This window comes from Pristiophorus japonicus, chromosome 13 (genome assembly GCF_044704955.1).
Source record: "Pristiophorus japonicus isolate sPriJap1 chromosome 13, sPriJap1.hap1, whole genome shotgun sequence".
Lineage (NCBI taxonomy): Eukaryota > Metazoa > Chordata > Chondrichthyes > Pristiophoridae > Pristiophorus > Pristiophorus japonicus.
Genome location: NC_091989.1, coordinates 130018552 through 130044447, shown reverse-complemented (window position 1 = coordinate 130044447; position 25896 = coordinate 130018552).

The window sequence follows — 25896 nt, the reverse complement described above, 5'->3', positions numbered from 1 at the left end:
CATTATTAATTCTCGGCATTAACTAAATGCTGAAAGTAACGCTGGGCAATAAGTGAGGCATAAATGGGCGTTAGTTTCCATTTTTTTGCAAAATGGGTGAAATCTGGGCGCTATACCTCATCTCAGCATTAAAATGGACGTTAAGTGGCTAGTAGCAATGCAAAACTAATGGAAAGTCTAGCCCATACACTCCATGTCAGCCAAACCAAAAGTTGACTTATATTTATTTCTCAGTAGGTTGGCTCAACATGTTGCTCGATTTCTACACGTCAGACACCTAGCTAACTAAAAAAATCTGAAAAGTTATAAATTTTAAGAAGATAAGAACATAAGAAATAGGAGCAGGAGTAGGCCATACAGCCTCTCGACATTTAATACGATCATGGCTGATCCGATCATGGACTCAGGTCCACTTCTCTGCCCGCTCCCCATAACCCCTTATCCCCTTATCGTTTAAGAAACCGTCTGTTTCTGTCTTAAATTTATTCAATGTCTCAGCTTCCACAGCTCTCTGAGGCAGCAAATTCCACAGATTTACAACCCTCTGAGAGAAGAAATTTCTCCTCATCTCAGGTTTAAATGGGCGGCCCCTTATTCTAAGATTATGACCTCTAGTCTCCCATATCAGTGGAAACATTCTCTCTGCATCCACATTGTCAAGCCCCTGCATAATTGTTATATATTTAACCCCTTGTAACCTTTATCACACCTGTCCACCAGAGGGCCTACCTGTTCGAGTTCCAAGGGATTCCAGCATCCCTTTGGAGCACAGTATATAAGCAAGCCACCCACGAGGTACCTGCACTCTGGAACGACAATAAAGGAGCTAAGTTCACACTTGCTCATTACACACAGTACTCGGACTGACAATTTATTATGAGTATAACAACTGGCGACGAGGTAAAGAACAACCGCGCAAAAATGCAAAGAACAGTCGGCATCCTGGAGAAATTCTCAGAGGGGGACGATTGGGAGAGACTCGACCAATACTTCGTGGCCAACTACCTGGAAGGGCGACCAAAAGAAGGGCGATCCTCCTAACTGTCTGTGGAGCAACAATCTATGGCCTCATGAAGAATCTCCTGGCCTCGGCTAAACCAACAGAGAAATCCTTCGAAGAACTGTGTACGCTGGTCCTGGAGGACCTAAATCCTAAATAAAGTGTTTTAATGGCGAGATATCGGTTCTACACGTGTTAACGATCGGAGGGCCAGAAAGTGGAGAGCTACGTCACCGAACTAAGGTGCCTTGCAGGACATTGTGAGTTTTAAGGATTCCTAGAACAATTGCTCAGAGACTTTTTTGTACTGGGCATTAGACATGAGACAATCCTTCGCAAACTGTTGACTGTAGAAACTCCGAATCTGAATAAAGCCATAACGGTAGCCCAGGCATTTATGTCCACCAGTGACATCAAGCAGATTTCACAGAACAAAAAAGTTTTGGCCAGTACTGTGCATAAAGTAATGTCGGTTTTGAGCAGAAATGTACATGGCAGAACGTACACGCCGGCTGCTGTGGCCTGACCTCAATTGACCCAGAGTCCGCCATCATCTGTTAATGCGAGGCAGTTAACACCCTGTTGGCGCTGCAGGGGTGATCATCAGCCCCATCAATGCCGCTTTAAGCACTATGCGTGCAATGGCTGCTGAACAATGGGACACCTCCAACGAATGTGCAGGCGAGCTACAAACCCTGCAAACTCTGCAAACCACCACGTTGCAGAGGAAGATCAGTCCACAGTGGATCAGACGGAATTGGAGACTTGTACGGAGGAGGCAGAGGTGTATATGGTACACACGTTCACGACGAAATGCCCACCAATAATGTTGAAAGTTGAACTGAACGGTATTCCAGTGTCTATGGAGCTGGACACAGGGGCATAATTAGTAAAACGGCCTTCGATGGGCTGTGGGGGAAGAAGGCACACAGGCCCAAGCTCAGCCCCATTCACACCAAACTAAGGACTTACACCAAGGAACTAATCCCTGTAATTGTCAGTGCTGAAGTCAAAGTCTCCTATGAACTCCCGCTTTAGATTGTGCCAGGGATGGCTCCATGTTGTTTGGCAGAAGCTGGCTGGGAAAAATCTGCTGGAACTGGGACGACATCCGAGCACTCGTCAGTCGACGACACCGCATGTACCCAGGTTCTAAGCAAATTCCCTTCGTTATTTGAGCCAGGCATTGGAAGCTTCTCGGGGGCGAAAGTGAAGATGCATTTGGTTCCCGGTACACGACCCATCCACCACAAGGCTCGGGCGGTGCCGTACATGATACGTGAAAAAGTGGAAATCGAGCTGGACAGGCTGCTATGTGAAGGCATCATCGCGCCGGTGGAATTCAACAACTGGGTTAGTCCGATTGTCCAGGTACTCAAGGTGGACGGTATGGTTAGAATTTGCGGGGACTATAAAGTAACGAATAACCGTTTTTCGCTGCAGGACCAGTACCTGCTACCCAAGACAGGCAACCTATTCGTGACCCTGGCTGGAGAAAAGAGGTTCATCAAGCTGAACCTGACTTCGGCCTACATGATGCAGGAGCTGGAGGAGTCTTGGAAAGGCCTCACCTGCATCAACATGCACAAAGGTCTGTTTATTTACAACCGGTACCCGTTCAGGATTCGGTCGGCTGCAGCGATGGTACAGCGGAACATGGAAAGCCTGCTAAAGTCGGTTCCTTGCACAGTGATCTTCCAGGACATAGAAACATAGAAACATAGAAAATAGGTGCAGGAGTAGGCCATTCGGCCCTTCGAGCCTGCACCACCATTCAATACGATCATGGCTGATCATTCCTTCAGTACCCCTTTCCTGCTTTCTCTCCATATCCCTTGAACCCCTTAGCCATAAGGGCCACATCTAACTCCCTCTTGAATATATCCAATGAACTGGCATCAACAACTCTCTGCGGCAGGGAATTCCACAGGTTAACAATGCTCTGAGTGAAGAGGTTTCTCCTCATCTTAGTCCTAAATGGCCTGCCCCTTATCCTAAGACTGTGTCCCCTGGTTCTGGACTTCCCCAACATCGGGAACATTCTTCCCGCATCTAACCTGTCCAGTCCCATCAGAATCTTATATGTTTCTATGAAATCCCCTCTCATCCTTCTAAACTCCAGAGTATAAAGGCCCAGTTGATCCAGTCTCTCCTCTCCTCATATGTCAGTCCAGCCATCCCGGGAATCAGTCTGGTGAACCTTCGCTGCACTCCCTCAATAGCAAGAACGTCCTTCCTCAGATTAGGAGACCAAAACTGAACACAATATTTCAGGTGGGGTCTCACCAAGGCCCTGTACAACTGCAGTAAGACTTCCCTGCTCCTATACTCAAATCCTCTTGCTATGAAGGCCAACATACCATTTGCCTTCTTCACCGCCTGCTGTACCTGCATGTCAACTTTCAAAGACTGATGAACCATGACACCCAGGTCCCGCTGCACCTCCCTTTTTCCTAATCTGCCGCCATTCAGATAATATTCTGCCTTCGTGTTTTTGCCCCCAAAGTGGATAACCTCACATTTATCCACATTATACTGCATCTGCCATGTATTTGCCCATTCGCCTAACCTGTCCAAGTCACCCTGCAGCCTCTTAGCATCCTCCTCACAGCTCACACTGCCACCCAGTTTAGTGTCATCTGCAAACTTGGAGATATTACACTCAATTCCATCATCTAAATCATTAATATATATTGTAAAGAGCTGGGGTCCCAGCACCGAGCCCTGCGGCACCCCACTAGTCACTGCCTGCCATTCTGAAAAGGACCTGTTTATCCCGACTCTCTGCTTCTTGTCTGCCAGCCAGTTCTCTATCCACACCATTACCCCCAATACCATGGGCTTTGATTTTGCACACCAATCTCTTGTGTGGGACCTTGTCCAAATACACCACATCCACTGGTTCTCCCTTGTCCACTCTAATAGTTACATCCTCAAAAAATTCCAGAAGATTTGTCAAACATTTCATAAATCCATGCTGACTTGGACCAATCCTATCACTGCTTTCCAAATGCACTGCTATTTCATCCTTAATGATTGATTCCAACATTTTCCCCACTACTGATGTCAGGCTAACTGGTCTATAATTACCGGTTTTCTCTCTCCCTCCTTTTTTAAAAAGTGGTGTTACATTAGCAACCCTCCAGTCCATAGGAACTGATCCAGAGTCGATAGACTGTTGGAAAATGATCCCCAATGCATCCACTATTTCTGGGGCCACTTCCTTAAGTATTCTGGGATGTAGACTATCAGGCCCTGGGGATTTATCGGCCTTCAATCCCGTCAATTTCCCTAACACAATTTCCCGCCTAATAAGAATATCCTTCAGTGCCTCCTGCTCACTGGACTCTCAGTCCCCTAGTACATCCGGAAGGTTATTTGTGTCTTCCTTTGTGAAGACAGAACCAAAGTACTTGTTCAATTGGTCTGCCATTTCTTTGTTCTCCATTATAAATTCACCCGAATCCGACTGCAAGGGACCTACGTTTATCTTCACTAATCTTTTTCTCTTCACATATCTATAGAGACTTTTGCAGTCATTTTTTATGTTTCTGGCAAGCTTCCTCTCATACCTATTTTCCCCCTCTTAATTAAACCCTTTGTCCTCCTCTGCTGAATCCTAAATTTCTCCCAGTCCTCCGGTTTGCTGCTTTTTCTGGCTAATTTGTATGCCTCTTCCTTGGATTTAACACTATCCTTAATTTCCCTTGTTAGCCATGGTTGAGCCACCTTCCCCGTTTTATTTTTACTCCAGACAGGGACAACATATTGGTTACAGCTCGAGACACCATGGAGCACTTGAAGAATCTGGAGGAGGTTCTTAGTTGGTTGGATCGCGTGGGGCTCAGGTTGAAACGCTCAAAGTGTGTTTTCCTGGCACAGGATGTCGAATTCTTAGGAAGGAGAATCGCAGCAGACGGCATCAGACCCACCGACGCCAAGACGGAGGCCATCAAGAACGCGCCATGACCACGGAATGTGACGGAGCTGCAGTCGTTCCTGGGACTCCTTAACTACTTCGGTAATTTCCTAACTGGGAAATTACTGAAGTCTCCCTTGCGCAGTAGTGCATGCAGTGGTTAAGCACCCTGCTAGAACCACTGCATGTACTACTGCACAAGGGAGGCGACTGGGTATGGGGGAATTCACAAGAGGCTGCCTTTAAGAAAGCCAGAAATTTACTGTGTTCTAATTGGTCCTTTTTGGGTTGGAAATCAGTGGTTATGGTGTGCCACAGGGATCAGTACCGAGACCACAACTGTTTACAATATACATAGATGACCTGGAAGAGGGGACAGAGTGTAGTGTAACAAAATTTGCAGATGACACAAAGATTAGTGGGAAAGCGGATTGTGTAGAGGACACAGAGAGGCTGCAAAGAGATTTAGATAGGTTAAGCGAATGGGCTAAGGTTTGGCAGATGGAATACAATGTCGGAAAATGTGAGGTCACCCACCTTGGAAAAAAAAACAGTAAAAGGGAATATTATTTGAATGGGGAGAAATTACAACATGCTGTGATGCAGAGGGACCTGGGGGTCCTTGTGCATGAATCCCAAAAAGTTAGTTTGCAGGTGCAGCAGGTAATCAGGAAGGCGAATGGAATGTTGGCCTTCATTGCGAGAGGGATGGAATACAAAAACAGGGAGGTCCTGCTGCAACTGTACAGGGTATTGGTGAGGCCGCACCTGGAGTACTGCGTGCAGTTTTGGTCACCTTACTTAAGGAAGGATATACTAGCTTTGAGGGGGTACAGAGACGATTCACTAGGCTGATTCCGGAGATGAGAGGGTTACCTTATGATAATAGATTGAGTAGACTGGGTCTTTACTCGTTGGAGTTCAGAAGGATGAGGGGTGATCTTATAGAAACATTTAAAATAATGAAAGGGATAGACAAGATAGAGGCAGAGAGGTTGTTTCCACTTGTTGGGGAGACTAGAACTAGGGGGCATGGCCTCAAAATACGGGGCAGCCAATTTAAAACCGAGTTGAGAAAGAATTTCTTCTCCCAGAGGTTGTGAATCTGTGGAATTCTCTGCCCAAGGAAGCAGTTGAGGCAAGCTCATTGAATGTATTCAAATCACAGATAGATTTTTAACCAATAAGGGAATTAAGGGTTATGGGGAGTGGGCAGGTAAGTGGAGCTGAGTCCACGGCCAGATCAGCCATGATTTTGTTGAATGGCGGAGCAGGCTCGAGGGGCTAGATGGCCTACTCCTGTTCCTAATTCTTATGTTCTTATGTTCTAACAAACTGCTTGTTCTGTATAATCCATGTAAACGATTAGTGTTAGCTTGCGATGCGTCGTCATTCGGGGTGGGGTGTGTGTTACAACAGACTAATGAATCGGGAATCTTGCAACTAGTTGCATATGCATCCAGAAGTTTGTCCAAGGCCGAAAGGGCTGACAGCATGGTTGAAAAAGAGGCTCTGGCGTGTGTTTATGGGGTAAAAAAATGCACCAGTACTTGTTTGGCCTCAAATTCGAGCTTGAAACTGACCACAAGCCACTCATATCACTATTCTCAGAGAGCAAAGGGATTAACACCAATGCCTCTGCCTGCATCCAAAGATGGGCGCTCACGCTGTTGGCATACAACTATGTAATACGCCACAGACCGGGCACAGAGAACTGCACAGATGCTCTCAGTCGGTTACCGTTGCCCACCACCGGGGTGGAAATGGCACAGCCAGCGGACTTGCTCGTGGTCATGGAGGCATTTGAGAATGAGAAATTCCCCTTTACGGCCCACCAGATCAGGACCTGGACCAGCCAGGATCCTTTACTGTCCCTGGTAAAAAAAACTGTGTCCTCCATGGGAGCTGGTCCAGTGTCCCAGTGGAGATGCAGTAAGTGATTAAGCCATTCCACAGACGCAAAGATGAGCTTTCCCTGCAGGCGGACTGTCTTTTGTGGGGAAATCGCGTGGTCTTGCCCAAGAAAGGCAGAGACACATTCATTTGCGAACTGCACAGCATCCACCCAGGAATCGTGATGATGAAAGCCATAGCCAGATCCCACGTGTGGTGGCCGGGCATCGACTCAGATTTAGAGTCATGTGTGCGCCAGTGTAACACTTGCTCTTAGTTGAGCAATGCACCCATCAAGCACGGCTAAGCTTGTGGTCATGGCCATCCAAACCGTGGTCGATGATCCATGCAGACTATGCGGGCCCATTCCTAGGCAAAATGTTTTTGGTTGTCGTGGATGCTTACTCAAAGTGGATTGAATGTGCAATAATGTCTGTAAGCACATCCATGGCCACCATTGGAAGCCTACGAGCCATGTTTGCCACGCACGGCCTGCCTGATGTCCTAGTCAGCGACAATAGTCCATGCTTCACCAGTGCCGAATTCAAAGAATTCATGACCCGCAATGGGATCAAACATGTCACATCTGCTCCATTGAAGCCCGCATCCAATGGCCAGGCAGAACGGGCAGTTCAGACCATCAAGCAAAGCTTGAAACGCGTGTTGGAAGGCTCCCTGCAGACCCGGTTGTCCCGAATACTGCTCAGCTACCGCACCAGACCCCACTCACTCATCGGGATTCCCCCAGCCGAGCTGCTCATGAAAAGTGCGCTTTTTATGATCACGTGGAGAACAAGCGGCATCAACAAAGTGTGTACCATGACCGCGCAAATTTGTCACGCGATATTGAGATCAATGATCCTGTGTTTGTGCTCAATTATGGACATGGTCCCAAATGGCTCGCTGGCACGGTCACAGCCAAAAAGAGTGGCGTAGGGTATTTCAGGTTAAACTGACCAATGGACAAATGCATAGAAAACACTTGGACCAAATTAAAATGCGGTTCACAAGTGGCAACTGACATCACAGTTGACCACGAAACAGAACTCATCATCCCCAGCAGCCCGGCAAGGCCGGCTGCCCAACCGCCTAATGAAGAACTGACCAACCCAACCACACCAACATTTGTACTGAGACGATCGACAAGGGAGCGCAAAGCCTCAGATCGTCTCACCTTGTAAATAAATGTATTGTTGTCTTCACGGGGGAGTGGTATTATATATTTAACCCCTTGTAACCTGCATCACACCTGTCCACCAGAGCCTGTTGGAGTCCCAAGGGATCCCAGCATCCCTTGGGAGCACAGTATATAAGCAGGCCACCCAAAAGGTACCTGCACTCTGGAACTACAATAAAGGAGCTAAGGTCACACTTGCTCTTTACACACAGTACTCGGACTGACCATTTATTATGAGTATAACAATAATCTTATACGTTTCGATAGAAACATAGAAACATAGAAACATAGAAAATAGGTGCAGGAGCAGGCCATTCAGCCCTTCTAGCCTGCACCGCCATTCAATGAGTTCATGGCTGAACATGAAACTTCAGTACCCCCTTCCTGCTTTTTCGCCATAACCCTTGATCCCCCGAGTAGTAAGGACTTCATCTAACTCCCTTTTGAATATATTTAGTGAATTGGCCTCAACTACTTTCTGTGGTAGAGAATTCCACAGGTTCACCACTCTCTGGGTGAAGAAGTTTCTCCTCATCTCGGTCCTAAATGGCTTACCCCTTATCCTCAGACTGTGACCCCTGGTTCTGGACTTCCCCAACATTGGGAACATTCTTCCTGCATCTAACCTGTCTAAACCCGTCAGAATTTTAAACGTTTCTATGAGGTCCCCTCTCATTCTTCTGAACTCCAGTGAATACAATCCCAATTGATCCAATCTTTCTTGATAGGTCAGTCCCGCCATCCCGGGAATCAGTCTGGTGAACCTTCGCTGCACTCCCTCAATAGCAAGAATGTCCTTCCTCAAGTTAGGAGACCAAAACTGTACACAATACTCCAGGTGTGGCCTCACCAAGGCCCTGTACAACTGTAGCAACACCTCCCTGCCCCTGTATTCAAATCCCCTCGCTATGAAGGCCAACATGCCATTTGCTTTCTTAACCGCCTGCTGTACCTGCATGCCAACCTTCAATGACTGATGTACCATGACACCCAGGTCTCGTTGCACCTTCCCTTTTCCTAATCTGTCACCATTCAGATAATAGTCTGTCTCTCTGTTTTTACCACCAAAGTGGATAACCTCACATTTATCCACATTATACTTCATCTGCCATGCATTTGCCCACTCACCTAACCTATCCAAGTCACTCTGCAGCCTAATAGCATCCTCCTCGCAGCTCACACTGCCACCCAACTTAGTATCATCCGCAAATTTGGAGATACTGCATTTAATCCCCTCGTCTAAATCATTAATGTACAATGTAAACAGCTGGGGCCCCAGCACAGAACCTTGCGGCACTCCACTAGTCACTGCCTGCCATTCTGAAAAGTACCCGTTTACTCCTACTCTTTGCTTCCTGTCTGACAACCAGTTCTCAATCCACGTCAGCACACTACCCCCAATCCCATGTGCTTTAACTTTGCACATTAATCTCTTGTGTGGGACCTTGTCGAAAGCCTTCTGAAAGTCCAAATATACCACATCAACTGGTTCTCCTTTGTCCACTTTACTGGAAACATCCTCAAAAAATTCCAGAAGATTTGTCAAGCATGATTTCCCTTTCACAAATCCATGCTGACTTGGACCTATCATGTCACCATTTTCCAGATACACTGCTATGACATCCTTAATAATTGATTCCATCATTTTACCCACTACTGAGGTCAGGCTGACCGGTCTATAATTCCCTGTTTTCTCTCTCCCTCCTTTTTTAAAAAGTGGGGTTACATTGGCTACCCTCCACTCCATAGGAACTGATCCAGAGTCAATGGAATGTTGGAAAATGACTGTCAATGCATCCGCTATTTCCAAGGCCACCTCCTTAAGTACTCTAGGATGCAGTCCATCAGGCCCTGGGGATTTATCGGCCTTCAATCCCATCAATTTCCCCAACACAATTTCCCGACTAATAAAGATTTCCCTCAGTTCCTCTTCCTTACTAGACCCTCTGACCCCTTTTATATCCGGAAGGTTGTTTGTATCCTCCTTAGTGAATACCGAACCAAAGTACTTGTTCAATTGATCCGCCATTTCTTTGTTCCCCGTTATGACTTCCCCTGATTCTGACTGCAGGGGACCTACGTTTGTCTTCACCAACCTTTTTCTCTTTACATACCTATAGAAACTTTTGCAATCCGCCTTAATGTTCCCTGCAAGCTTCTTCTCGTACTCCATTTTCCCTGTCCTAATCAAACCCTTTGTCCTCCTCTGCTGAGTTCTAAATTTCTCCCAGTCCCCAGGTTCGCTGCCATTTCTGGCCAATTTGTATGCCACTTCCTTGGCTTTAATACTATCCCTGATTTCCCTAGATAGCCACGGTTGAGCCACCTTCCCCTTTTTATTTTTACGCCAGACAGGAATGTACAATTGTTGTACTTCATCCATGCGGTCTCTAAATGTCTGCCATTGCCCATCCACAGTCAACCCCCTAAGTATCATTCGCCAATCTATCCTAGCCAATTCACGCCTCATACCTTCAAAGTTACCCTTCTTTAAGTTCTGGACCATGGTCTCTGAAATTACTGTTTCATTCTCCATCCTAATGCAGAATTCCACCATATTATGGTCACTCTTCCCCAAGGGGCCTCGCACAATGAGATTGCTAATTAATCCTCTCTCATTACACAACACCCAGTCTAAGATGGCCTCCCCCCTAGTTGGTTCCTCAACATATTGGTCTAGAAAACCATCCCTTATGCACTCCAGGAAATCCTCCTCCACCGTATTGCTTCCAGTTTGGCTAGCCCAATCTATGTGCATATTAAAGTCACCCATTATAACTGCTACACCTTTATTGCATGCACCCCTAATTTCCTGTTTGATGCCCTCCCCAACATCCCTATTACTGTTTGGAGGTCTGTACACAACTCCTACTAACGTTTTTTGCCCTTTGGTGTTCTGCAGCTCTACCCATATAGATTCCACATCATCCAAGCTAATGTCTTTCCTAACTATTGCATTAATCTCCTCTTTAACCAGCAATGCTACCCCACCTCCTTTTCCTTTTATTCTATCCTTCCTGAATGTTGAATACCCCTGAATGTTGAGTTCCCAGCCCTGATCATCCTGGAGCCACGTCTCCGTAATCCCAATCACATCATATTTGTTAACATCTATTTGCACAATTAATTCATCCACCTTATTGCGGATACTCCTTGCATTAAGACACAAAGCCTTCAGGCTTGTTTTATTAACACCCTTTGTCCTTTTAGAATTTTGCTGTACAGTGGCCCTTTTTGTTCTTTGCCTTGGGTTTCTCTGCCCTCCACTTTTCCTCATCTCCTTTCTGTCTTTTGCTTTTGGCTCCTTTTTGTTTCCCTCTGTCTTCCTGCATTGGTTCCCATCCCCCTGCCATATTAGTTTAAATCCTCCCCAACAGCACTAGCAAACACTCCCCCTAGGACATTGGTTCCAGTCCTGCCCAGGTGCAGACCGTCCGGTTTGTACTGGTCCCACCTCCCCCAGAACCGGTCCCAATGCCCCAGGAATTTGAATCCCTCCCTGCTGCACCACTGCTCAAGCCACGTATTCATCTGCGCTATCCTGCGATTCCTACTCTGACTATCACGTGGCACTGGTAGCAATCCCGAGATTACTACTTTTGAGGTCCTACTTTTTAATTTAGCTCCTAGCTCCTTAAATTCGTTTCGTAGGACCTCATCCCTTTTTTTGCCTATGTCGTTGGTACCAATGTGCACCACGACAACTGGCTGTTCTCCCTCCCATTTCAGAATGTCCTGCACCCGCTCCGAGACATCCTTGACCCTTGCACCAGGGAGGCAACATACCATCCTGGAGTCTCGGTTGCGGCCGCAGAAACGCCTATCTATTCCCCTCACAATTGAATCCCCTATCACTATCGCTCTCCCACTCTTTTTCTTGCCCTCCTGTGCAGCAGAGCCAGCCACGGTGCCATGAACTTGGCTGCTGCTGCCCTCCCCTGATGAGTCATTCCCCTCAACAGTACCCAAAGCGGTGTATCTGTTTTGCAGGGGGATGACCGCAGGGGACCCCTGCACTACCTTCCTTGCTCTACTCTTCCTGCTGGTCTTCCATTCCCTATCTGGCTGTGGACCCTTTCCCTGCGGTAAGACCAACTCACTACACGTGATACTCACGTCATTCTCAGCATCGTGGATGCTCCAGAGTAAATCCACCCTCAGCTCCAATTCCGTAACGCGGACCGTCAGGAGCTGGAGGCGGATACACTTCCCGCACACATAGTCGTCAGGGACACCGGAAGCGTCCCTGAGTTCCCACATGGTACAGGAGGAGCATAACACCCGACCGAGCTCTCCTGCCATGACTTAACCCTTAGATACACTTAAACTGGTAATAACAATGTTAAAAGTTACTGACCAATATAAGAAGAAAAAGATAAGATCACCTCTCATTCTTCTGAATTCCAATGAATAGTGACCCAACGTACTCAACCTTTCCTCATAAGTCAACCCCTTCATCTCCGGAATCAACCTAGTGAACGTAATCTGAACTGCCTCCAAAGCAAGTATATCCTTTCGTAAATATGGAAACCAAAACTGCATGCATAGAGGATTGGCTAACGAACATAAAACAGAGAGTAGGGATAAATGGTTCATTCTCGGATTGGCAATCAGTAACTAGTGGGGTGCCGCAGGTGTTAAGCTCAGAATAACTCCACGAGACTGTGTTGTAAGCTCAAACCATAGTGACCTTGGTCTCTTTAATCTAACTCCAAAGCGAGGCAGCAGCATGGTGGACTGCCTTTTATACCTGCTTGCTCCAGGGTGCACAGGTGACCCATAGGTTTCCTACAGGTATGCCTCCTAGTGGCAAGTCTTACACAAGGTGAGGTTTACATGCATACATAACATCACTTTCCCCCCAAAGTAATTGTACAAGTTATTTACAGGTTGAGGCAATCTGGCGCTCTGCATTCCTGGGTCGATCGTCTGAGTTGAAGTCCTGGCATGGGTGAGTTGGTCGGATCATTGCTACACGGCAGCGCGGCTGGTCTGATCGGACTGTCGGACATGGTGGGTTCAACCTCGTGGCTGATAGCGAGGTCGATTGCTGGTTGGGTGTGTGTTGGTGGATCATAGATGGTAAAGTCTTCTTCGAACTGTTCTTGGTTGTCCGTGAATCGCAGTTTGGTCTGATCCAAGTGCTTTCTGCACGTTTGCCCATTCAACAATTTAACAACAAACACTCTATTCCCCTCCTTGACTGAGACAGTGCCGGCAATTGCACTTGGGTCCGTGACCATAATTTAGAACAAACACCAGACCATTAACCTCAATGTCACGCGATACAGCCGCGTGATCATGGTACACATTATGCCAGTGCCGCCGGGTTTCTACGTGATCATTGAGATCTGGGTGGACGAAGGAGAACCTGGTTTTGAGTGCTCTCTTCATTAACAATTCTGCAGGGAGAACCCTGGTAAGCAAGTGGAGGCGCGTCCGGTAGCTGAGCAGGACCCGAGATAACCGGGTCTGCAAGGAGCCGTCCGTTCCACGTTTCAAGCTCTGCGTGATGGTTTGGACTGCCCGTTCCGCTTGACCATTGCTGCGGGCTTAAATGGGGCAGACCTGACAAGCTTAATGCCATTGTGAGTCATGAACTCGTTGAATTCTGAGCTGGTGAAACATGGTCCATTGTCACTAACAAGGACGTCGAGCAGACCATTGGTGGCGAACATGGCCCTGAGGCTTTCAATGGTGGCAGTGGACGTACATGATGACATTATTATACATTCAATCCATTTAGAATAAGCGTCCGCTGCTACGAGAAACATCTTCCCTAGAAAAGGGCCAGCAAAATCTACGTGGACCCTGGACCACTGTTTGGAGGGCCATGACCACAAGCTCAGAGGAGCCTCCCTGGCTGCGTTGCTCAACTGTGAGCAAGTGTTGCATGGTGTACGCATGATTCCAATTCGAAGTCAACGCCGGGCCGCCAAACGTGCCTTCATCATGACTATGCCTGGGTGGGTGCTGTGTAGGTCACGTATAAATGCTTCCCCGCCTTTTTTTGGCAAAACCACGCAATTCTCCCATAGGAGAAAATCCGATTGGATGGACAATTCATCCTTACATCGGTGAAACGGCTTAATTTCATCTTGCATTTCCCCGGGAACTGCCGACCAGCTCCCATTGAGGACGTAGCTTTTTACTAGTGATAGCACAGGGTCCTGGCTAGTTCAGGTCATGATCTGACGAGCCGTGATGGGTGACACTTCGCTCTCAAAGGCATCCATTACCAGAAGCAAGTCTGCGGGTTGTGCCATTTCCACCCCGGTGGTGGGCAATGGCAGCCGACTGAGGGCATCAGTGCAGTTCTCAGTGCCTGGTCTGTGGCAGATTACATAGTCATATGCAGACAATGTTAGTGCCCATCTTTGGATGCGGGACAAAGCATTGGTGTTGATATCTTTGCTTTCGGAGAGCAGTGAAGTAAACGGTTTGTGGTCGGTTTGGAGCTTGAACCGGAGACCAAATAGATATTGGTGCATTTTCTTAACCTCGTATACACAAGCCAACGCTTCTTTCTCAATCATACTGTCGGCTCTTTCAGCCTTGGATAAACTTCTGGACACATATGCAACCGGTTGCGGTTTGCCTGACACATTTGCTTGCTGTAACACACAACTGACCCCGCACGACGACGCATCACAAGCTAGTACAAAACGTTTACTTGGGTCATACAATACAAGTAACTTGTTAGGGCATTGCAGGTTTCTGGCCTTATTAAAGGCTGTTTCTTGAGATTTACCCCAAACCCAGTCGTCACCCTTGCGTAACAATAAATGCAAGGGTTCCAGCAAAATGCTCAACCCCGGTAGAAAGTTATTAAAATAGTTGAGGAGTCCCAGGAACGAATGCAGCTCCATCATATTCTGTGGTCTGGGTGTATTCTTGATGGCCTCCATCTTGGAATCCGTGGGTCTGATGCCATCCGCCGCAATCTTTCTCCCCAAAAATTCGACCTCTGGCGCAAGGAAAACATACTTGGAGCGTTTCAGCCTGAGTCCCACTCTGTCCAGTCGCTTTTGAACCTCTTCCAGGTTGTGCAAGTGTTCGGTGGTTTGCGACCAGTGATCAAGATGTCGTCTTGGAACACCACGGTGCATGGAACTGATTTCAGCAGATTCTCCATGTTCCTCTGAAAGATGGCTGCCACCGAGCGAATCCCAAAGGGGCATCTGTGGTACACGAACAGTACTTTGTGTGTGTTGATGCACGTCAATTTCTTTGACGGTTCAGCCAGCTTCTGTGTCATGTAAGCAGAGGTTAGGTCTAGCTTGGTGAATGACTTTCCCACTGCTAGCATTGTGAATAACTTCTCCGCTTTGAGTAGTGGTTACTGGTCCTGTAACGAGACTCGGTTGATCGTTAGCTTATAGTCCCCGCAGATTCTGACCGTCCCATTGCTCTTTAGCACCGGCATGATTGGACTGGCCCACTCATTGAACTCAGCTGGCAATATGATTCCCTCTCGTTGAAGTCTGTCCAGCTCGATCTCGACTTTCTCTCGCATCATATATGGGACTGCTCGGGCCTTGTGATGAACGGGCCGTGCCCCAGGAACAAGATGGATCTGCACCTTGGCGCCTGTGAAGTTGCCGATGCCTGGCTCGAATAACGTTGGGAATTTGTTTAGCACTTGGGTGCACAGAGCGTCATCCACTGAAGACAGTGCTTTGATGTCGTCCCAGTTCCAGCGGATCTTTCCTAGCCAGCTTCTGCCGAACAGCATTGGGCCATCGCCTGGTACAATCCATAGTGGTAAATCATGCACCATTCCATCGTACGATACGTTCACTGCCGCACTGCCGATAACAGGTATGAGTTCTTTGGTGTAAATGCGCAGCGTTGTGTGAATCGGGCTCAGTTTTAGCCTCTGTGCCTTGTTGCCCCACAGTTTCTCAAAAGCCTTCTGGCTCATGATGTGATTGACTCGCCCCCATGTCCAATTTCATGGAGACTGGAATGCCGTTAGTTAAGTTTAACTTTTAACATTATCAGAGGGCTTTTGGTGGTGAATGTGTGTACCCCATACACTTCCTCTTCATCCTCAGGTTGGGTTGCCTCTACAGCTCGTTCAGGGTGATCCACGCTGGATCGGTCGTCTTCTGCTGACCCTGCCACGTGGTGAGTCAGAGGTCGCTTGCACATTCACTGGAGGTGCCCCATTGTTCCACAGCCCTTGCAGACATAGTGCTTGAATCGACATTGATGTGCTCTATGACTGCCCCCGCAGCGCCAGCATGGTGTTAATGGATTCGCATTAGCACTCCACAGTGGCCTCTGAGTATCCCTAGGTCTGGCCTCTGCGGCTGTGTGGGCCCTACCATGTACAGTACTGCCTGCTGAAGGCATTATTTTATGCACAGTACTTGCCGGTGAGCTTCGATGCTGTGAAGATATCTATTTCGTGTTGTTGCTCGTGGATATGAAAGCCTGGGCTATCACGATGGCTTTGCTCAGATCTAAGAATTCGGCAGACAGCAGTTGGAGAAGAATGACCTTGTGGCCGATTCCAAGCACGGAAAAGTCCCGCGGCATTTCTTCCAAAGATCCGGCAAATTCGCACTGTCCCGCAAGGTGTCTTAGGTCGGCGACAAAGCTCGCCACGTTCTGACCCTCGGAGTGACGGTGCGTGTAAAAGTGGTACCTGTCATTAAGATGCTCTCCTTCGGCTTGAGGTGTTCCCGAACCAGCGTACACAGCTCTGTGTAAGTCTTGTCCGGTGCCAGCAGATTTTTGAGGAGGCCATATATCGAAGACCCACACACGGTGAGGAGAATCGCCCTGCGCTTGATCACCATCTCAGCCGTGTCCAGCTTGTTGGCCACAAAGTACTGGTTGAGACGCTCAACGAAGGCTTCCCAATCATCACCCTCAACAAATCTCTCAAGAATACCAGTGGCAGCCATTTCCGCGTGAAAGTTCATGATCTGTAAATCGTCGCCAGTTGTTAAGTTCAGAATAACTCCATGAGACTGTGTTGTACGCTCAAACCATAGTGACCTTGATCTCTTTAATATAACTCCAAAGTGAGGTAACAGCATGGTGGTCTTCCTTTTTTACCTGCTTGCTCCAGGGTGCACAGGTCTCCCTGTGTCTCCTACAAGTGTGCACCCTCGTGGCAAGTCTTACACCAGGTGAGGTTTTCATGCATACATAACATCAAGGATCAGTGCTGGGACCCCAACTATTTACAATCTATATTAACAACTTGGAGGAAGGGACTGAGTGTAACGTGGCTAAGTTTGCCGACGATACAAAGATACAAAGATGGGAGGAAAAGCAATGTGTGAGGAGAAAACAATAAATCTGCAAAAGGACATAGACAGGCTAAGTGAGTGGGCAAAAATTTGGCAGATGGAGTATAATGTTGGAAAGTGTGAGCTCATGCACTTTGGCAGGAAAAATCGAAGAGCAAGTTATTATTTAAATGGAGAAAGATTGCAAAGTGCTGCAGTGCAGCGGGACCTGGAGGTACTTGTGCATTAAACACAAAAGGATAGTATGCAGGTACAGCAAATGATCAGAAAGGCCAATGGAATCTTGGCCTTTACTGCAAAGGGGATGAAGTATAAAAGCAGGGAAGTCTTGCTACACTTGTACAATGTATTGGTGAGGCCACACCTGGAATACTGCGTGCAGTTTTGGTTTCCATATTTACGAAAGGATATACTTGTTTTGGAGGCAATTCAGATAAGGTTCACAAGGTTGATTCCAGAGATGAGGGGGTTACTTATGAGGAAAGGTTGAGTAGGTTGGGCCTCTACTCATTGGAGTTCAGAAGAATGAGAGGTGATCTTATCAAAACGTATAAGCTTATGAGGGGGCTTGACAAGGTGGATGCAGAGAGGATGTTTCCACTGATGGGGAAGAGTCGAACTAGAGGGCATAATCCTAGAATAAGGGCCGCCCATTTAAAACTGAGATCAGGAGAAATTTATTCTCTCAGAGGGTTGTGGATCTGTGGAATTCGCTGCCTCACAGAGCTGTGGAAGCTGGGACATTGAATAAATTTAAGACAGAAATAGACAGTTTCTTAAACGATAAGGGAATAAGGGGTTATGGAAAGCAGGCGGGCAGTGGCCTGAGTCCATGATCGGATCAGCCACGATCGTATTAAATGGCGGAGCAGGCTTGAGGGGCCGAATGGCCTACTCCTGCTCCTATTTCTTATGTTCCTATGTTCTTATTCCAGGTGTGGCCTCAACAATACCCTGTATAACTGTAGCAGGACTTCCCTGCTTTTATACTCCAACCCATTTGCAATAAAGGCCAAGATTCCATTGGCCTTCCTGATCACTTGCTGTACCTGCATACTATCCTTTTGTGTTTCATGCACAAGTACTCCCCAGGTCCTGCTGTACTGCAGCACTTTGCAATCTTTCTCCATTTAAATAATAACTTGCTCTTTGATTTTTTTTCTGCCAAAGTGCATGACCTCACACTTTCCAACATTATACTCGATCTGCCAAATTTTTGCCCATTCACTTAACCTGTCTATGTCCTTTTTCATAATTTTTGTGTCCTCCTCACACATTGCTTTTCCTCCCATCTTTGTATCGTCAGCAAATTTGGCTACGTTACACTCGGTCCCTTCTTCCAAGTTGTTAATATAGATTGTAAATAGTTGGGGTCCCAGCACTGATCCCTGCGGCACCCCACTAGTTACTGGTTGCCAACCAATGAATGAACCATTTGTCCAGACTCTATGTTTTCGGTTAGTTAGCCAATCCTCTATCCATGCTAATATATTACCCCCAACCCCGTGAACTTTTATCTTGTGCAGTAACCTTTTATGTGGCACCTTGTCAAATGTCTTCTGGAAGTCCAAATACGCCACATCCACTGGTTCCCCTTTATCCACCCTGTTCGTTACATCCTCAAAGAATTCCAGCAAATTTGTCAAACATGACTTCCCCTTCATAAATCCATGCTGACTCTGCCTGACCGAATTTTGCTTTTCCAAATGTTTTGCTGTTGTGTTGCTTAAATAATAGAGTTTTCATGAGGGGAATAACAGCTGTTGCATAACACAAGTGAATATCTCTAGTTTGTTTAAATATAAATATTCTTACATTGAAGTCTGCAGTTCATTACCTCACTCGTTTTTAATTACAGTCTGAATGAATCCATAGTTACTGTTTACTGTTTGGTAGAACAAAAATCACTGTCTAATGTAAATTTTGTGTACAACTACAAGAACTGCAGATTTGTTGCAACAATATTAGAAAGTTGAATGTATAAATCTCATGAAAGGAAAACAAGGAATATTTATAGATTTGGCAATATTTGTTTAAGAAAAGAAATCCTTCAATAAGCTTTTACATTTTTTAGTGCAGTTAAATCACATTGTAACCTTTGCACACTAAATAATTACTGCCCCCCGTTGGTTTATCTGGGAAAATTTCATTCTATAAGAAATTTTTCTAGGATGACTATTGTAATGGAAGCTGAACATGCTTCATTGGTACGTAAAAAAAATCCTTGCATGGTCACATGCAAAGGTACTGCACTGACCTATTGGTGTTCTCCTGACTTTGCAAACATGGTGCAGGAAAAATTCGGTAGCATTCCGTTTGGGGCGTTAACTTTTGAAATCTTGAAAAATTAGTGCCGGGGCAAATGATTCTCAGCTTCCAGTAAATTGACTGTTAGCTCTCCACAAAAGAACTGGAGCGCTAAATGGAGCGCTAATGACCTCAGTAAGGCACTAAAGGGGCGCTACCAGCAGAGCGATAATAAATTTCAGATGCAATACATTCAGCAATGATCCTTCACACTGGCACCTTCCAGTTCTTAAAGGGGAGGTTGGATCATTGTGCAGATCCTCATTTTCAGTATTGTTGACAGTTTAGGTGACCTGCAACCAACTTAATCCCCTGATTGTCGTGGCTGATTCCAGTCCCAGGGAGAGAGCTCATCATTTCATGGACGAGGCATTGGAGGCATTGGTCGCAAGAGTGGAGCGAAGCACGGCAGTGCTGTTCCTGTCCGCTGGAGGGAACTTCCAGGTCTTCAGGGCAATGTGTAGGGAAGTGGCCCAGGAGGTCTCAGCCAGTAATGTGGTTCAACACAGCCGGACACAGTGCCAGAAGAAATTCAACAACCTCCCTCGAGTGGTCAAGGTGAGTACATGCTTCAACAGGTCCTACATACTAGCATCTGAACCTTAGGGCTAGATTTTACACTTTTTTTGCATGCATAACACCCACTTAACATCCATTTTACTGCTGAAATGAGGTATAACGCCCAGATAGCCACAAAATGGAAACTGACGCCCATTTTTCGGACACTTATCGCCGAGCATTACTTTCCCCATGTGCATAACGCTGGGAAAAAATAATTCTGCCCGCCCACTCTTTTGGGGCGGAATCATCAGAATGGGCAAAATCAACACCCATAATATCACCCACCACTTTCCGCACGTAAGTAAGGTCAAGATTCAATAATACAGACCGCCCACTTTTTTTTGTCGTAAAGATCACATTTGCCGAAACTGACACCCAGCGTCACTTTCACCTCGCACACATCTCGCCCACAATTTCACTCGCCCAAAACACTGCTCAGAAAAAGTGGAACTGTTCTGAACAAATCACAGCGGTGTGGGTGCCATTTTTAAAATCACAGGTCGTTTCATTCAAAAGGCTGCTTCAACTTCGGGGGAGTTTGGATAGACTCTGGAGTTCTTCTCAGGTGAAGTGACCATCTCAACAGACACATTTTCAGATTCTGGATGATTGGGGTTTACTGTAGGTGTATTTCAGTGAGGAAATTATTGCTTCTGATCAATCGCTATTGTATTTTCATTGGTATGGGGCCAGCCATTTCTCAGCCTGCATCAATTAATACGCAGATGCTGCAGAGTGCAAGTGGCTCAATGTCTAATGCACATCATTATGTGACCAATTTAAGATGTGCCAGAATGAGGAGGCGGTCCAGACCATACACACCCCGCACTTACAGGGAGAAGAGGTCTTACCACGACATGTCCAAGCACACCTGCCTTCGGAGACTGCGCTTACATAAGGTGGTGATCAATGAAATATGTGAGCTCATCAGGACCTCCTCCTCATTCTGGCACATCTTAAATTGGGCACATAATGATGTGCATTAGACATTGAGCCATTTGCACTCTGCAGCATCTGCGTATTAATCGATGCAGGCTGAGAAATGGCTGGTCCCATACCAATCTCGACCACGGAGGCCCGAAAGGAACCGGACGCATAGAAAGACAGTGCCGCAGTGACCTTGACCTCGACCGACACTGATGTCCTGATGGCAGGCTGCATATCTGGTCTTCTAGTCTCACCATGCCACACATCGCTGCATTAGACAGATTACAGAGGCCCTGTACACGCGTAGGATGGACTTTATCAGCTTCCCCTTGACTACGGAGGCTCAGACTGACAGGGCTGGAGCTTTCCACCGTATTGCTAAGGTCCCCAGGGTGCAGGGAGCAATACAGTGCACTCACATCGCCATGTGGGCACCTTCTCAGGACCCAGAGCTTTTTCGTAACATAAAAGGATTTCACTCCCTGAAGGTCCAACTAGTTGTCAACCACAACCAGATCATAATGGCAGTGAAGGCCAAATGTCCGGGCAGCTTCGATGAGGCTCATATCCTGCATGAGAGCGCTGTCTCTGACATGTTTAAGAGTCAACCACAAGGACAATGCTGGATGGTTGGTGACACCCGATATTGCCTAGCCACCTGGCTGATGACATCCCTGCATGACACCCACACTGAGGCCGAGAATAAATGAAGAAAAGACACAGTGTTCTTTTGCTCGTGTTTGTTATTTAGTCTCAGCCCCGATGTCTGGTCAGCAGATTTCACCAGAGCCACAGGGACACACACAATGTGGTCCAAAACACAATAACTGTGCTTAAGCAGCATTTTGATGCCTGGAGCACTCAGGAGGGGAGCTACAATACAACCCTGAGCAAGTAGCTAAATTCGTGGTTGTGTGCTCCATGCTACACAATCTGGCTATCAGGAGGGGACAAGAATTGCCAGAAGGGACTGATGCACTGCCTCAGGAGAGAGAGGAAGAGGAGGACAAGGGGCTGGACGCTGACCTCGGGCCAGACAATCAGGCTGACTATGCAACCATGCGCATGCACCCCTCCAGACCGCAGGAAAGGGCTCGTGATGGCTACATAGCTGCAAGACTCTTACGTCAGGAGCTCATAACTGAATGATTTGCCTGAAAGAACGTTGCTGTGAGTGACAACGCTGTGTGTGTGCAGCTCAGACATCAATAGTGAGCATCACCTTGGTGCCAGTTAAAGTTTAAGTTGATTGAAGTTAAGTTTTATTTAACCCTTTCATGTTAAGGAATCACCAGTGTGTAATGGTCCAGCTATCTGAGACAATGCACAACAAGGTTATGTTGAATTAAAAAAATGTTATACGACCATTGGTCTGAAATCATAAGTATCAAAGGCAATAACACCCAACCCCCGCCCCACTTTTTCGAACATTGACATCAATCAAATGGTCAACATGTCCAGTAACACAGAATACAAAGGCAAAGCAGGAGGGTGGTCCCCTCCCCCCATAAATGACAAATTGCATACACCCAGATGGAGATATAACACAGCCATCACCTGCGGACATGCACCCCACTTTCCTCCCCTCTGCCCTCCTTCTCCCCACCTCTACCCCTTCCCCTCCTCGCTCCACGGCACCTGGCCGAGGGAGCTCCTCAGACGGTGCCTCATTGCGAGGGAAGAAGGCAGAGGCGGTGGTTGGACGGGTACGGGAGCAGGGGGTGCTGAGGGAGGAACATTCTCGGATCCAGAAGCAGGATCTTGGTCCTGCCTCTCATCTGTCGTTCGCAGTGGTGGTGCGGAACCTAGGGCTGGAGTGCCACGCTCTGGGACCACTGGGAGGCCTGTGCCACCAGTGTTCCTGGCTATCGCCTCCAGAGCCTCCGCTATCCATGGAATGTACTCAGTCATGGTGGCCAGCTGTCGGGATATGCCCCCCAATTCATCGAGGATCTGGTCACCAATATCTACAGTCCTCATCGACAACTGTACCATCTCTCCACTCTCATGTGGCGTTCGTGGACCAGACCTGCCACATCCATGAAATCTCCGCGGGGTCGGCGGCGTCCTGGGGACAAATGGGTGCCCTGTGGAGAGGTGCTTGGGCCCGGAACCTCTAGAGTGGAGGCGGGAATGTGGCCTTGGGGTGGAATGGCTTCTGGAGTGTGGCGATGCAGGTTCCTCGAAGTATGCGCTCTCATCCTTAGAGAACAGACCCAGCGGATTGATGGGCGAGAATCGGAGCTCCTCAGCACCAAATGTAGGATCGTCCGGTGAGTCCGGCCCCACGCCCCCACCTTCTGGCCTCTGTGGTCTTGCCTTGGGACGCGCTACTGGCTGAGCTTCAAAACAGAAATGAGGTTATTAGAGGAGAAGTGGGTGCTAGGGTCACAAGGTGATTCCAGCGTTACACACAGCATATGCACAACAAAAGCAACATTGCTATCAAAATCATCACAGACATCACATTTCATAACCATCAACACATTCTGCATTGCAATGATTTTCATTAGGCCTGCATTATTTCTAGGACAATTTTAGAAATCATCTATCATATATGACTGTTCGGATATGAATGGGTGTGGCATCTATTGATGTTACATCATGCAATGGTGTAAGCTTTACTCACGTCGCGTCACTTCAGGGTCTGCAGGTGTGTCCATGGCTGTCCGGGTGTGCTTCCCCACGAGTGTGAGCACCCGCTCCTCCATCTCAGTGATGTCGCTGAGAACTGGTGGCCCTCCACCTGTTCGCATCTGCACGGATCTCATCGTTGATAGATTCTTCTGTAAAAGGTAACAGGACGACATGGCATGAGAGCATTGCGTGATATCATTGCTAGGTACTGTCACAGAAACTGATACAACACATAACCGACAGATGTAATCATGATTATTATGCTAATTATCATTCTTTACCTAAAGACGTACACCGTGACTGCAGGCTTTGAATAAAACATGCCCGGTAAAATTGAAAGACCTCACATCTGATGATAGTCACTCATGACTCTTACAAATCAAATTATACAAATACATAAGTACATGTAAATCAATGTAATACTTACTCTTGCGGATCCCACAAGGTCGTTCCATCGTTTGCGGCATTGGTTGCCCTCACGCACCTCGTTGGTCGCCGAAGAGACCATCTCTGCTATCTCGGTCCATATCTTCTGGTAGGCCTTTGGGGTGAGCTTCCCACGCCCTCCCTGGGTCAAATCACCCCAGTGTAACTCGACCTCCTGCAGGAGGGAGGCATTTGCCTCGTCCAAGAACCTCCTCGCTCTTTTGCGCCCTCCAATGTGCTCCTCTCCCACCTCACTGCTCTCTCCAGCGTCAGTCTCCACAGCGTGCTGTGTCACCTCCTCCTCTCCTTCCATTGCAGGCACAAAATTCGGACAAATATCTGGCTGGTAACAGCTAATTATTTTTCCCAATTTGCTTAAAGCTCGAAACTTTCCCTCCTTTCTCCCAAAGCAGCCACACCACATCCACACACGCCTTCACTCCCTCTCAGCTCCCTCTCTATCTGTCTTATTTTCTGCGCATGTCATGATGATCCTTGATCTCCTGAATCGCGGGAATCGAGCGTGGCCGTGCCGTTGCTAAGGATAGCGACACTTTACGGCAGAAGGTCAGAGAGATTTAACACTACCACCTGTTGTGTATGTATAGTATAAGTATATACCCTGTACAGTTACATAAGACTACTGGATGTACCTTCACTCTGTATACACTATGCTTGTACCACCAGAGGGTGCAACTGGTGGAGGCCTAGGGACCACCGGTACACGACAAGTAACCAAGTATAAAAGGGAGCACACCATGCTGTATCCTCACTCAGGAGCTGTAATAAATGGACTAAGGTCACCACAGTTCAAATACAATACCTTGCCTCGTGGAGTTATTACTAGAGTGCTTACAGACATAATAACTGGCGACGAGATTACAAATTTCCACGCGAAAATGTCTAACCTTGGCACGTTTCAACAATTCGCCGATGGGGAAGATTGGGAGGCCTTTGTGTAAAGGCTCGAACACTTCTTTATTGCGAACGACCATGCGGGAGACACACCGACCTCGCTGGCTGATAAGCACCGAGCCATCCTGTTCAGCAGATGTGGGCCCACCGTCTATGGCCTCGTCAGGGACTTGCTAGCCCCAGCGAAGACAACAACCAAAACATATGTAGAGCTCGTAATGATGATACAGGAACAGCTCAAACCTAAAGAGAGCATCCTCACAGCCAGACACCGGTTCTACACCCACCGGCGGCCCGAAGGCCAAGAAATCGCAAGAAGGCCAAGAACGACCTCAGGCGATTGGCTGCACCGTGTGATTTTGGTGACCACCTCACCGAAGCGCTGCGGGACATCTTCGTTATTGGAATCGGCCACGAGGGAGTTCTCCACAGGCTGCTCTCTACGGACACCAAGGTCACCCTGCAGAAGGCAATTAACATGAGCCAGGTGTTCATGGTCTCGGCCTGCGATTCCAAGCGGATGTCTCACCCCCAAGACTCTAAGCCGGCAAGTACTGTGAACCGTCTGGTGCCTTTTAGAGGCAAGGCTGCTGCAAGCAGTCTCTCTCAGGAAAGAGAGAACAGAATCCCGAGTCCTGCAACCCTGAATCTGCCACATGGGGCTAACCGGCCAACCCCATGCTGGCTCTGTGGAGGAAATCACAAGGCCCCCCAGTGCCGCTACAAAGACTATACATGCAAAGGTTGTAACACGAAGGGCCACCTCCAGCGAATGTGCAAGAGATATTGTACTCACCGAGTCGATGAAGAGTTGGCCGATCATCCGGACTCCAGCGACGACGAAGAGAGAGTCCATGAGGCAGCTCAG